This window comes from Hyperolius riggenbachi, chromosome 2 (genome assembly GCF_040937935.1).
Source record: "Hyperolius riggenbachi isolate aHypRig1 chromosome 2, aHypRig1.pri, whole genome shotgun sequence".
NCBI classification, from domain to species: domain Eukaryota; kingdom Metazoa; phylum Chordata; class Amphibia; order Anura; family Hyperoliidae; genus Hyperolius; species Hyperolius riggenbachi.
In genome coordinates, this window is record NC_090647.1 from 574841885 (window position 1) to 574853976 (window position 12092).

The 12092-nt window shown below is 45.5% G+C and overlaps 1 pseudogene; it reads right to left on the reverse strand.

Moving 5' to 3' along the window:
- The window catches only part of LOC137545326 (zinc finger protein 729-like), a 139640-nt pseudogene that overhangs the window by 74775 nt on the left and 52773 nt on the right, over positions 1-12092 (reverse strand).

Here is a 12092-nt window from a genome sequence, read left to right on the forward strand (position 1 = left end):
GGGGTCAATTGTAAGTTTCCCTCCTCTTAATTTTCTCTGCAGAGTAGCAACATGGGGGTCTCAAAACAACTCTCAAATGACCTGAAGACAAAGATTGTTCACCATCATGGTTTAGGGGAAGGATACAGAAAGCTACTTCAGAGATTTCAGCTGTATGTTTCCACAGTTAGGAACATATTGAGGAAATGGAAGACCACAGGCTCAGTTCAAATTAAGGCTCGAAGTGGCAGACCAAGGAAAATCTCGGATAAACAGAAGCAACGTATGGTGAGAACAGTCAGAGTCAACCCACAGACCAGCACCAAAGACCTACAACATCATCTTGCTGCAGATGGAGTCACTGTGAATCGTTCAACCATTCTGCGCAGTTTACACAAGGAGATGCTGTATGCAGAGGAAGCCTTTTCTCCACCCACAGCACAAACAGAGCTGCATGAGATATGCTAAAGCACATTGGGAAAAGTCTGCTTTATTTTGGAATAAGGTGTTGTGGACTGCTGAAACTAAAATTGAGGTATTTGGGCATAACAAGGGGCGTTATGCATGGAGGAAAAACAACACAGCATTCCAAGAAAAACACCTGCTACCTACAGTAAAATATGGTGGTGGTTCCATCATGCTGTGGGGCTGTGTGGCCAGTGCACGGACTGGGAATCTTGTCAAAGTTGAGGGACGCATGGATTCCACTCAGTATCAGCAGATTCTGGAGACCAATGTCCAGGAATCGGTGACAAAGCTGAAGCTGCGCCGGGGGCTGGATCTTTCAACAAGACAACGACCCTAAACACTGCTCAAAATCCACTAAGGTATTCATGCAGAGGAACCAGTACAATGTTCTGGAATGGCCATCTCAGTCCCCAGACCTGAATATAATTGAAAATCTGTGGTGTGAGTTACAGAGAGCTGTCCATGCTCGGAAGCCATCACACCTGAATCAACTAGAGCTGTTTTGTAAAGAGGAATGATCCAAAATACATTCAACCAGAATCCAGACTCTCACTGGAACCTGTAGGAAGCATTCAGAGGCTGTAATTTCTGCAGAAGGAGGATCTACTAAATATTGATTTCATTTCCTTTTTGTGGTGCCTAATTTTGTTTAAACAATTTTTGCACACTTTCTGTAAATCCCAAAAACTTTATTTCACTTCTCAAATACCGCTGTGTGTGTCTCCTACATAATATATTTAACTGACATTTCTTATCGTAACAACCAACAATTTATACAGGAAAATCATGACGATTAAAAAGGATGCCCAAACTTTCGCATCCCACTGTACATACATACCACACACAAACACCCAAATACACACATACAACACACACACACACACACACACACACACACACACACACACACACACACACACACACACACACACACACACACACACACAAATACAACACACACAAATACAACACACACAAACATACATACATACATACACTCACCTAAAGGATTATTAGGAACACCATACTAATACGGTGTTTGACATCCTTTCGCCTTCAGAACTGCCTTAATTCTACCCGGCATTGATTCAACAAGGTGCTAAAAGCATTCTTTAGAAATGTTGGCCACTATGGATAGGATAGCATCTTGCAGTTGATGGAGATTTGTGGGATGCACATCCAGGGCACGAAGCTCCCGTTCCATCACATCACAAAGATGCTCTATTGGGTTGAGATCTGGAGACTGTGGGGCCATTTTAGTGCAGTGACCTCATTGTCATGTTCAAGAAACCAATTTGAAATGATTTGAGCTTTGTGACATGGTGCATTATCCTGCTGGAAGTAGCCAGAGGATGAGTACATGGTGGTCATGAAGGGATGGACATAGTCAGAAACAACGCTTAGGTACCCCGTGGCATTTAAACAATGCCCAATTAGCAATAAGGGGCCTAAAGTGTGCCAAGAAAACATCCCCCACACCATTACACCACCACCAGCAGCCTGCACAGTGGTAACAAGGCATGATGGATCCATGTTCTCATTCTGTTTACGCCAAATTCTGACTCTATCGAGACTCATCAGACCAGGCAACATTTTTCCAGTCTTCAACTGTCCAATCTTGGTGAGCTTGTGCAAATTGTAGCCTCTTTTTCCTATTTGTAGTGGAGATGAGTGGTACCCGGTGGGGTCTTCTGCTGTTGTAGCCCATCCGCCTCAAGGTTGTGTGTGTTCTGGCTTCACAAATGCTTTGCTGCATACCTCGGTTGTATCGAGTGGTTATTTCAGTCAACGTTGCTCTTCTATCAGCTTGAATCAGTCGGCCCATTCTCCTCTGACCTCTAGCATCAACAAGGCATTATCGCCCACAGGGCATACTGGATGTTTTTCCCTTTTCACACCATTCTTTGTAAACCCTAGAAATGGCTGTGCGTAAAAATCCCAGTAACTGAGCAGATTGTGAAATACTCAGACCGGCCCCTCTGTCACCAACAGCCATGCCACGCTCAAAATTGCTTAAATCACCTTTCTTTCCCATTCTGACATTCAGTTTTGAGTTCATGAGATTGTCTTGACCAGGACCACACCCCTAAATGCATTGCAGCAACTGCCATGTGATTGGTTGATTAGATAATTACATTAATGAAAAATTCAACAGGTGTTCCTAATAACCCTTTAGATGAGTGTACATACAACACACACACATACACATACATAGAACACACACACACCCACACACACACGCATACACACACATATACATACTGTACATACATACAACACACACACACACACACACACACACACACACACACACACACACACACACACACACACACATACTGTACATACATACAACACACACACACACACACACACACATACATACTGTACATACATACAACACACACACACACACACACACACACGCGCATACACACACACACATATACATACTGTACATACATACAACACACACACACACGCATACACACACACACACATATACATACTGTACATACATACAACACACACACACACACACACACAGTCTCACACACACACACACACACACACAGTCACACACACACACACACACAGACACACACACAGACAGACACACAGACAGACACACACACACACACACACACACACACACACACACGCATACACACACACACACATATACATACTGTACATACATACAACACACACACACACACACACAGTCACACACACACAGTCACACACACACACACACACACACACACACACACACACACACACACACACACACACAGACACACACACACACACACAGACACACACACACACACACACACATACTGTACATACATACAACACACACACACACACACACACACACACACACACACACACACACACACACACACACACACACACACACACACACACACACATACACTGTACACACACACACACACACACACACACACACACACACACACACACACACACACACACACACACATACTGTACATACATACAACACACACATACATACTGTACATAGATACTTATATACATCCGATTTTATATATACAGTATATATTTCTGATTGATATTTTATGTCCACCTCATGTGCACTGAGAAACCTGTTATTCTGTCCATCCATATGTTTTCCTCTTGTTATTGGAATCTTTTGCTGCACATGACTGTTTAGGCATGAAAGGAAAGGCAGGCTGGAGTCTAGAGCAATAGGATATGGATAATCTGTGCTCCCTAATTGCTGCAATATATGGAATTGTCAGCAGACTGATCCCCTGTAACTAACCCTGGTCATGGCATCCGGCATACCATTCTTATAATATGCTTTTCCTTTAGGATCCTCTCCATTACTTCACATTAAAGAGGTTATTTTACTCCATCTATAAAACTGAAGAGACAGACCAGATAAGTGGCAGAATACCGGAGCAATTTGCATGTGGATACATAGAGCCAGGTGCGTGTTGCGTGGGAAGGCTGTTCAGGGAGAGCAGGGGGCGTTACCATGCCGAAACCCCGGATATCTCTGCTACGGCCCTGTACCTACCCATAAAACGTTTCTAATTCCTCCAAATGTCTTTATTTATCTCTTAGAGAAATTCTCCTTAAAGAGACTCTCTGCAGAACAAGTCCTTTTACTAAACCAGTTATATAAAGTGACTGAGGCCTCCGAATTCAAGCATATCATACTTACATTCTAACAGATGCCAGATGTGCCCGTCCTCCAATCAGACACAAGCCAGAGGGATATTACTAGCTGCCTGACGCAGAGACTCCAGCCCCTGATGAGTCATGTGATTAATGACGAAACCGGTAGGGAGGAGCCTCTGACAGCATTGTACACAGCAGGAACTACAAAATAAGCCCGACGTACGTGTTACCTGCGTTGGATCTGCTGCCCATTGTCTTTAACCTCCTGAGTGGTATGGAGGAGCTCAGCTCGTCCATCACCGCCGGAGGCTGCCGCTCAGGCCCTGCTGGGCCGATTTTGATAAAATAAAAAGCAGCACACGCAGCCGGCACTTTGCCAGCCGCGTGTGCTACCTGATCGCAGCGGCGAAAGAGGGTCCCCCCAGCCGCCCGAGCCCTGCGCAGCCGGAACAAATAGTTCCGGCCAGCGCTAAGGGCTGGATCGGAGGCGGCTGACGTCAGGAAGTCAACTGACGTCCATGACGTCACTCCGCTCATCGCCATGGCGACGAGGAAAGCCAAACAAGGAAGGATGCTCATGGCAGCCTTCCTTGTTAATTCTGATCGCCGGAGGCGATCGGAATTATGCTTCAGGAGCGCCCTCTAGTGGGCTTTCATGCAGCCAACTTTCAGTTGGCTGCATGAAATAGTTTTTTTTTAATAAAAAAAAAACCCTCCCGCAGCCGCCCTGGCGATCTTAATAGAACGCAAGGGTGGTTAATGGCTGTCGCTGTGGAAGTCAAGCAGTAACGTGTTGCAGCCTTTACGTCAGATCATCAGCTGCCAGCACACCACAATATGTCTGTAAGGCTCCTTAGACTTGCATTGCCTGTGTGCCCCCTAGGGGTAGCCGAGGGTAAGGCAACGCAGGTTATTAGTCCAGGTGTGCAAGAGGCCTAAGAGAGCCCCTTTCCTCTGCCTGTATCTCCAGCACATCGCTTGTTGATAAGGACGAGTATAAAGGACTCCGGTCTCCTTACATTCTACATTTATGGTGATCAGTGCCCAATTCTTTCTGGGCTCTGGTGTTACTCTAGGAACTGTCTGCACCGCACAGCTGACATTCTATGGTTGGCATGGTGTGGTGTGACTAAGCATGTTTATCCTTGGAAATTACCATTCTGACCAATCTGTGTACAGTAATCATTATCAGCTTATTACAGGCCGGTAACACTAAGTCACCCCCCCCCCCCCTACTGTGACCAATCTGTGTACAGTAATGTACAGTGACCATTATCAGCTTATTACAGGCCAGTAACACTAACTCCCCCTACTGTGACCGATCTGTGTACAGTAATGTACAGTCAGTGACCATTATCAGCGTATTACAGGCCAGTAACACTAACTCCCCCTACTGTGACCAACCTGTGTACAGTAATGTACAGTGACCATTATCAGCTTATTACAGGCCGGTAACACTAAGTCACCCCTACTGTGACCAATCTGTGTACAGTAATGTACAGTGACCATTATCAGCTTATTACAGGCCGGAAACACTAACTCCCCCCTACTGAGACCAATCTCTGTACAGTAATGTACAGTGACCATTATCAGCTTATTACAGGCCAGTAACACTAACTCCCCCTACTGTGACCAATCTGTGTACAGTAATGTACAGTGACCATTATCAGCTTATTACAGGCCGGTAACACTAACTCCCCCTACTGTGATCAATCTGTGTACAGTAATGTACAGTGACCATTATCAGCTTATTACAGGCCGGTAACACTAACTCCCCCTACTGTGACCAATCTGTGTACAGTAATGTACAGTGACCATTATCAGCTTATTACAGGTCAGTAACACTAACTCCCCCCTACTGTGACCAATCTGTGTACAGTAATGTACAGTGACCATTATCAGCTTATTACAGGCCGGTAACACTAACTCCCTCTACTGTGACCAATCTCTGTACAGTAATGTACAGTGACCATTATCAGCTTATTACAGGCCAGTAACACTAACTCCCCCTCCTGTGACCAATCTGTGTACAGTAATGTACAGTGACCATTATCAGCTTATTACAGGCCAGTAACACTAACTCCCCCCTACTGTGACAAATCTGTGTACAGTAAAGTACAGTGACCATTATCAGCTTATTACAGGCCGGTAACACTAACTCCCCCCTACTGTGACCAATCTGTGTACAGTAATGTACAGTGACCATTATCAGCTTATTACAGGCCGGAAACACTAACTCCCCCTACTGTGACCAATCTGTGTACAGTAATGTACAGTGACCATTATCAGCTTATTACAGGCCAGTAACACTAACTCCCCCTACTGTGACCAATCTGTGTACAGTAATGTACAGTGACCATTATCAGCTTATTACAGGCCAGTAACACTAACTCCTCATACTGTGACCAATCTGTGTACAGTAATGTACAGTGACCATTATCAGCTTATTACAGGCCAGTAACACTAACCCCCCCACTGTGACCAATCTGTGTGCAGTAATGTACAGTGACCATTATCAGCTTATTATAGGCCAGTAACAGTAACTCCCCCTACTGTGACCAATCTGTGTACAGTAATGTACAGTGACCATTATCAGCATATTACAGGCCGGTAACACTAACTCCCCCTACTGTGACCAATCTGTGGGCAGTAATGTACAGTGACCATTATCAGCTTATTACAGGCCAGTAACACTAACTCCCCCTACTGTGACCAATCTGTGGGCAGTAATGTACAGTGACCATTATCAGCTTATTATAGGCCAGTAACACTAACTCCCCCCTACTGTGACCAATCTGTGTACTGTAATGTACAGTGACCATTATCATCTTATTACAGGCCAGTAACACTAACTCCCCCCTACTGTGACCAATCTGTGTACAGTAATGTACAGTGACCATTATCAGCTTATTACAGGCCAGTAACACTAACTCCCCCCTACTGTGACCAATCTGTGTACAGTAATGTACAGTGACCATTATCAGCTTATTACAGGCCGGTAACACTAACTCCCCCCTACTGTGACCAATCTGTGTACAGTAATGTACAGTGACCATTATCAGCTTATTACAGGCCAGTAACACTAACTCCCCCCTACTGTGACCAATCTGTGTACAGTAATGTACAGTGACCATTATCAGCTTATTACAGGCCAGTAACACTAACTCCCCCTACTGTGACCAATCTGTGGGCAGTAATGTACAGTGACCATTATCAGCTTATTATAGGCCAGTAACACTAACTCCCCCCTACTGTGACCAATCTGTGTACAGTAATGTACAGTGACCATTATCAGCTTATTACAGGCCAGTAACACTAACTCCCCCCTACTGTGACCAATCTGTGTACAGTAATGTACAGTGACCATTATCAGCTTATTACAGGCCAGTAACACTAACTCCCCCTACTGTGACCAATCTGTGGGCAGTAATGTACAGTGACCATTATCAGCTTATTATAGGCCAGTAACACTAACTCCCCCCTACTGTGACCAATCTGTGTACAGTAATGTACAGTGACCATTATCAGCTTATTACAGGCCAGTAACACTAACTCCCCCCTACTGTGACCAATCTGTGTACAGTAATCATTATCAGCTTATTACAGACCAGTAACACTAACTCCCTCCTACTGTGACCAATCTGCGTACAGTAATGTACAGTGACCATTATCAGCTTATTACAGGCCGGTAACACTAAGTCACCCCTACTGTGACCAATCTGTGTACAATAATGTACAGTAATCATTATCAGCTTATTACAGGCCGGTAACACTAACTCCCCTACTGTGACCAATCTGTGTACAGTAATGTACAGTGACCATTATCAGCCTATTACAGGCCAGTAACACTAAGTCACCCCTACTGTGACCAATCTGTGTACAGTAATGTACAGTGACCGTTATCAGCTTTTTACAGGCCGGTAACACTAACCCCCCTACTGTGACCAATCTGTTTACAGTAATGTACAGTGACCATTATCAGCATATTACAGGCCGGTAACACTGACTCCTCCCTACTGTGACCAATCTGTGTACAGTAATGTACAGTGACCATTATCAGCATATTACAGGCCAGTAACACTAAGTCACCCCCTACTGTGACCAATCTGTGGGCAATAATGTACAGTGACCATTATCAGCTTATTACAGGCCAGTAACACTAACTCCCCCCTACTGTGACCAATCTGTGTACAGTAATGTGCAGTGACTATAATCAGATTATTACAGGCCGCTAACACTAACTCCCCCCTACTGTGACCAAGCTGTGTACAGTAATGTACAGTGACCATTATCAGCTTATTACAGGCCGGTAACACTAACTCCCCCTACTGAGACCAATCTGTGTACAGTAATGTACAGTGACCATTATCATCTTATTACAGGCCAGTAACACTAACTCCCCCCTACTGTGACCAATCTGTGTACAGTAATGTACAGTGACCATTATCATCTTATTACAGTCCAGTAACACTAACTCCCCCCTACTGTGACCAATCTGTGTACAGTAATGTACAGTGACCATTATCAGCTTATTACAGACCGGTAACACTACCCCCCCCCCCCCCCCCCTCCTATCTGTGCACAGTAATGTACACAGTAGTGATAAGTAGTGATAATGTTATGGCAAAATAAATTGGAGGAGCACTGAAAGGTAAAAATGTCTCTTGGCGTTAAGAGTAAAATGGCCTGTGGTGGGGAGTGGCTAAGATGACAACAATCTAACAAGTCTACAGAGCATAACCCCGAATCAGGCCAGTCTGTGAGCAGCAATACAGCCACACCAGCTATAACCATCCACATTATCCTATATTACTGCTGATTACTCACCTGTTCTGCCCTCTGTAACATTGTCCTCCTCTTTACTTGTCCTCATCATGCCTCCCTCCTCCATAGACTGCTGATCACTCCTCACATACGTCTCTTCTTCTTCCTCTTTACTTGTCCTCATCATGTCACCCTCCTCCATAGACTGCTGATCACTCCTCACATACGTCTCTTCTTCTTCCTCTTTACTTGTCCTCATCATGTCTCCCTCCTCCATAGACTGCTGATCACTCCTCACATATGTCTCTTCTTCTTCCTCTTTACTTGTCCTCCTCATGTCACCCTCCTCCATAGACTGCTGATCACTCCTCACATATGTCTCTTCTTCTTCCTCTTTACTTGTCCTCGTCATGCCTCCCTCCACCATAGTCTGCTGATCACTCCTCACATATGTCTCTTCTTCTTCCTCTTTACTTGTCCTCGTCATGCCTCCCTCCACCATAGTCTGCTGATCACTCCTCACATATGTCTCTTCTTCTTCCTCTTTACTTGTCCTCATCATGCCTCCCTCCTCCATAGACTGCTGATCACTCCTCACATATGTCTCTTCTTCTTTCTCTTTACTTGTCTTCATCATGTCTCTCCCCTCCATAGACTGCTGATCACTCCTCACATACGTCTCTTCTTCTTCCTCGTTACTTGTCCTCATCATGTCACCCTCCTCCATAGACCGCTGATCACTCCTCACATACGTCTCCTCTTCTTCCTCGTTACTTGTCCTCATCATGTCACCCTCCTCCATAGACTGCTGATCACTCCTCACATACGTCTCCTCTTCTTCCTCTTTACTTGTCCTAATCATGTCTCCCTCCTCCATAGACTGCTGATCACTCCTCACATACATCTCTTCTTCTTCCTCTTTACTTGTCCTCATCATGTATCCCTCCTCCATAGACTGCTCATCACTCCTCACATACGTCTCTTCTTCCTCCTCTTTACTTGTCCTCATCATGTCTCCCTCCTCCATAGTCTGCTGATCACTCCTCACATACGTCTCTTCTTCTTCCTCTTTATAGGTCCTCGTCATATCACCCTCCTCCATAGACTGCTGATCACTCCTCACATACGTCTCTTCTTCTTCCTCTTTAACCACAGCACTTACATGTATCAGTTCTCCACCCTAAGTGACCCAAAATGAGAAATAATTTAAATTGTAAACCCAGATAACAGCACATGCAGAAGGATAATATAATACAGTTCAGAGTCTCTGAAGACCCCCAGTCCCACCTACCTGATAATGGCCGAGGGGGGCGAGATCATCCTGTGGACAATCCTGGGAATAAAGAGGACCTGTACATCTGTCTGGTGGGTTTCTGTTACTGGATACATCTGTAGGAAACACACACTGACTGAATACATTGTCTCTATGCGATTATCAGATGATGGGGGATCTAGGTGGACAATCCCGGGAATAAAGAGGACCTGTACATCTCTCTGGTGGGTTTCTGTTACTGGATACATCTGTAGGCAACACACACACACTGACTGAATACATTGTCTCTATGTGATTATCAGATGATGGGGGGTCTAGGTGGACAATCCTGGGAATAAAGAGGACCTGTACATCTCTCTGGTGGGTTTCTGTTACTGGATACATCTGTAGGAAACACACACACTGACTGAATACATTGTCTCTATGTGATTATCAGATGATGGGGGATCTAGGTGGGCACTCCTGGGTATAAAGAGGACCTGTACATCTCTCTGGTGGGTTTCTGTTACTGGATACATCTGTAGGAAACACACACACACTGACTGAATACATTGTCTCTATGTGATTATCAGATGATGGGGGGATCTAGGTGGACCCCAAGTACTGCTCTCTCCTGTACAAGTAATGAAAGTCTCCTCTTACCCGGTGATGTGAGGGGCGGCTGATTCTCCATCGTGGCGTCCTTGTAGAGGTCCTGGTGTCCTTCTATATACTGCCCCTCCTCCATGGAGAAATAGATGAGACAATGAGCCTCCTTATAGGAACCTGACACACAGAATGATACAGTCACCACCATACAAATCACTGGCTGTCACTGGATACTGTCCCATAATTCCTGCTAATGCTCAACTCACCCCGACAGCAGATCAGTGAGGATGTTGTGGGCTTCTCGTGTCTCTCAGATATCAGGGGGTGAGGTGGGAGCACCGCGATGGTCACCAGACTTCACAGAAGGGAAACTCTGTATGGAGAGACTGAAGGTAAGGTCATGTGACACTCCCAGAATCCTCCTCACCTCTCCAGTCATGTGACACTCCCAGAATCCTCCTCACCTCTCCAGTCACGTCTGCAGGGGGTGTCTATCCGCTTCATGTGACAGACAGGAAGTGCACAGCATGTCCTCTACGCTAAACACTTCCCCACCTCAATACCAGTCCTAGGGTTGTGTTTACAAATCCCTAAAGACTCGAATTCGTGATTGAAATGAGGATTAATTGCCTCAGCTGTGCGGCTGGGAGAGAAGGGGTTACTTACCCATAAGTCCGATGTCTTCTATGCATTCCGAACATCTTGCATGTGTGTTATTGGACGCTTTGCAAGACTCACTACTGCGCACTTCCTATTTCAAGTTGGAAGGAGGAAGTGCGCGGTAGTGAGTCTTCCAGGACGCGTGCAAGACGTTTGGAACGCATAGAAGACATCGGACTTATGGGTAAGTAACCCCTTCTCTCCCAGCCACACAGCTGAGGCAATTAAGCCTTATTTCAATCACGAATAAGAGTCCTTAGGGACTGGGGAGCCCACCGCTGACCAGTCCTCCCCTCCCCCACTATGTGCTCCCTTCTCCCCAATACCTTCCCTAACCCACTATGTGCACCTCCCTCATACCTGTCCTCCCCTCCCCCACTATGTGCTCCTCCCTAATACCTGTCCTCCCCTCCCCCACTATGTGCTCCTCCTCTCCCCCAATACCAGTCCTCTCCTCCCCCACTATGTGCTCCTCCCCTCCCCCCAAAACCTGTCCTCCCCTCCCTAATACCTGTCCTCCCCTCCCCCACTATGTGCTCCTCCCCTCACCCTGTGTTGGCTGTAAATAAAAATATTTTCCCACTTTTTACTTTTAAAATATTATTATAACTGAGTTATTTTACAAATATAAACTCCTCTCTCACCTCTCAGTCTGCAGCACGAGGAAATCCCTGATTTACTTCCG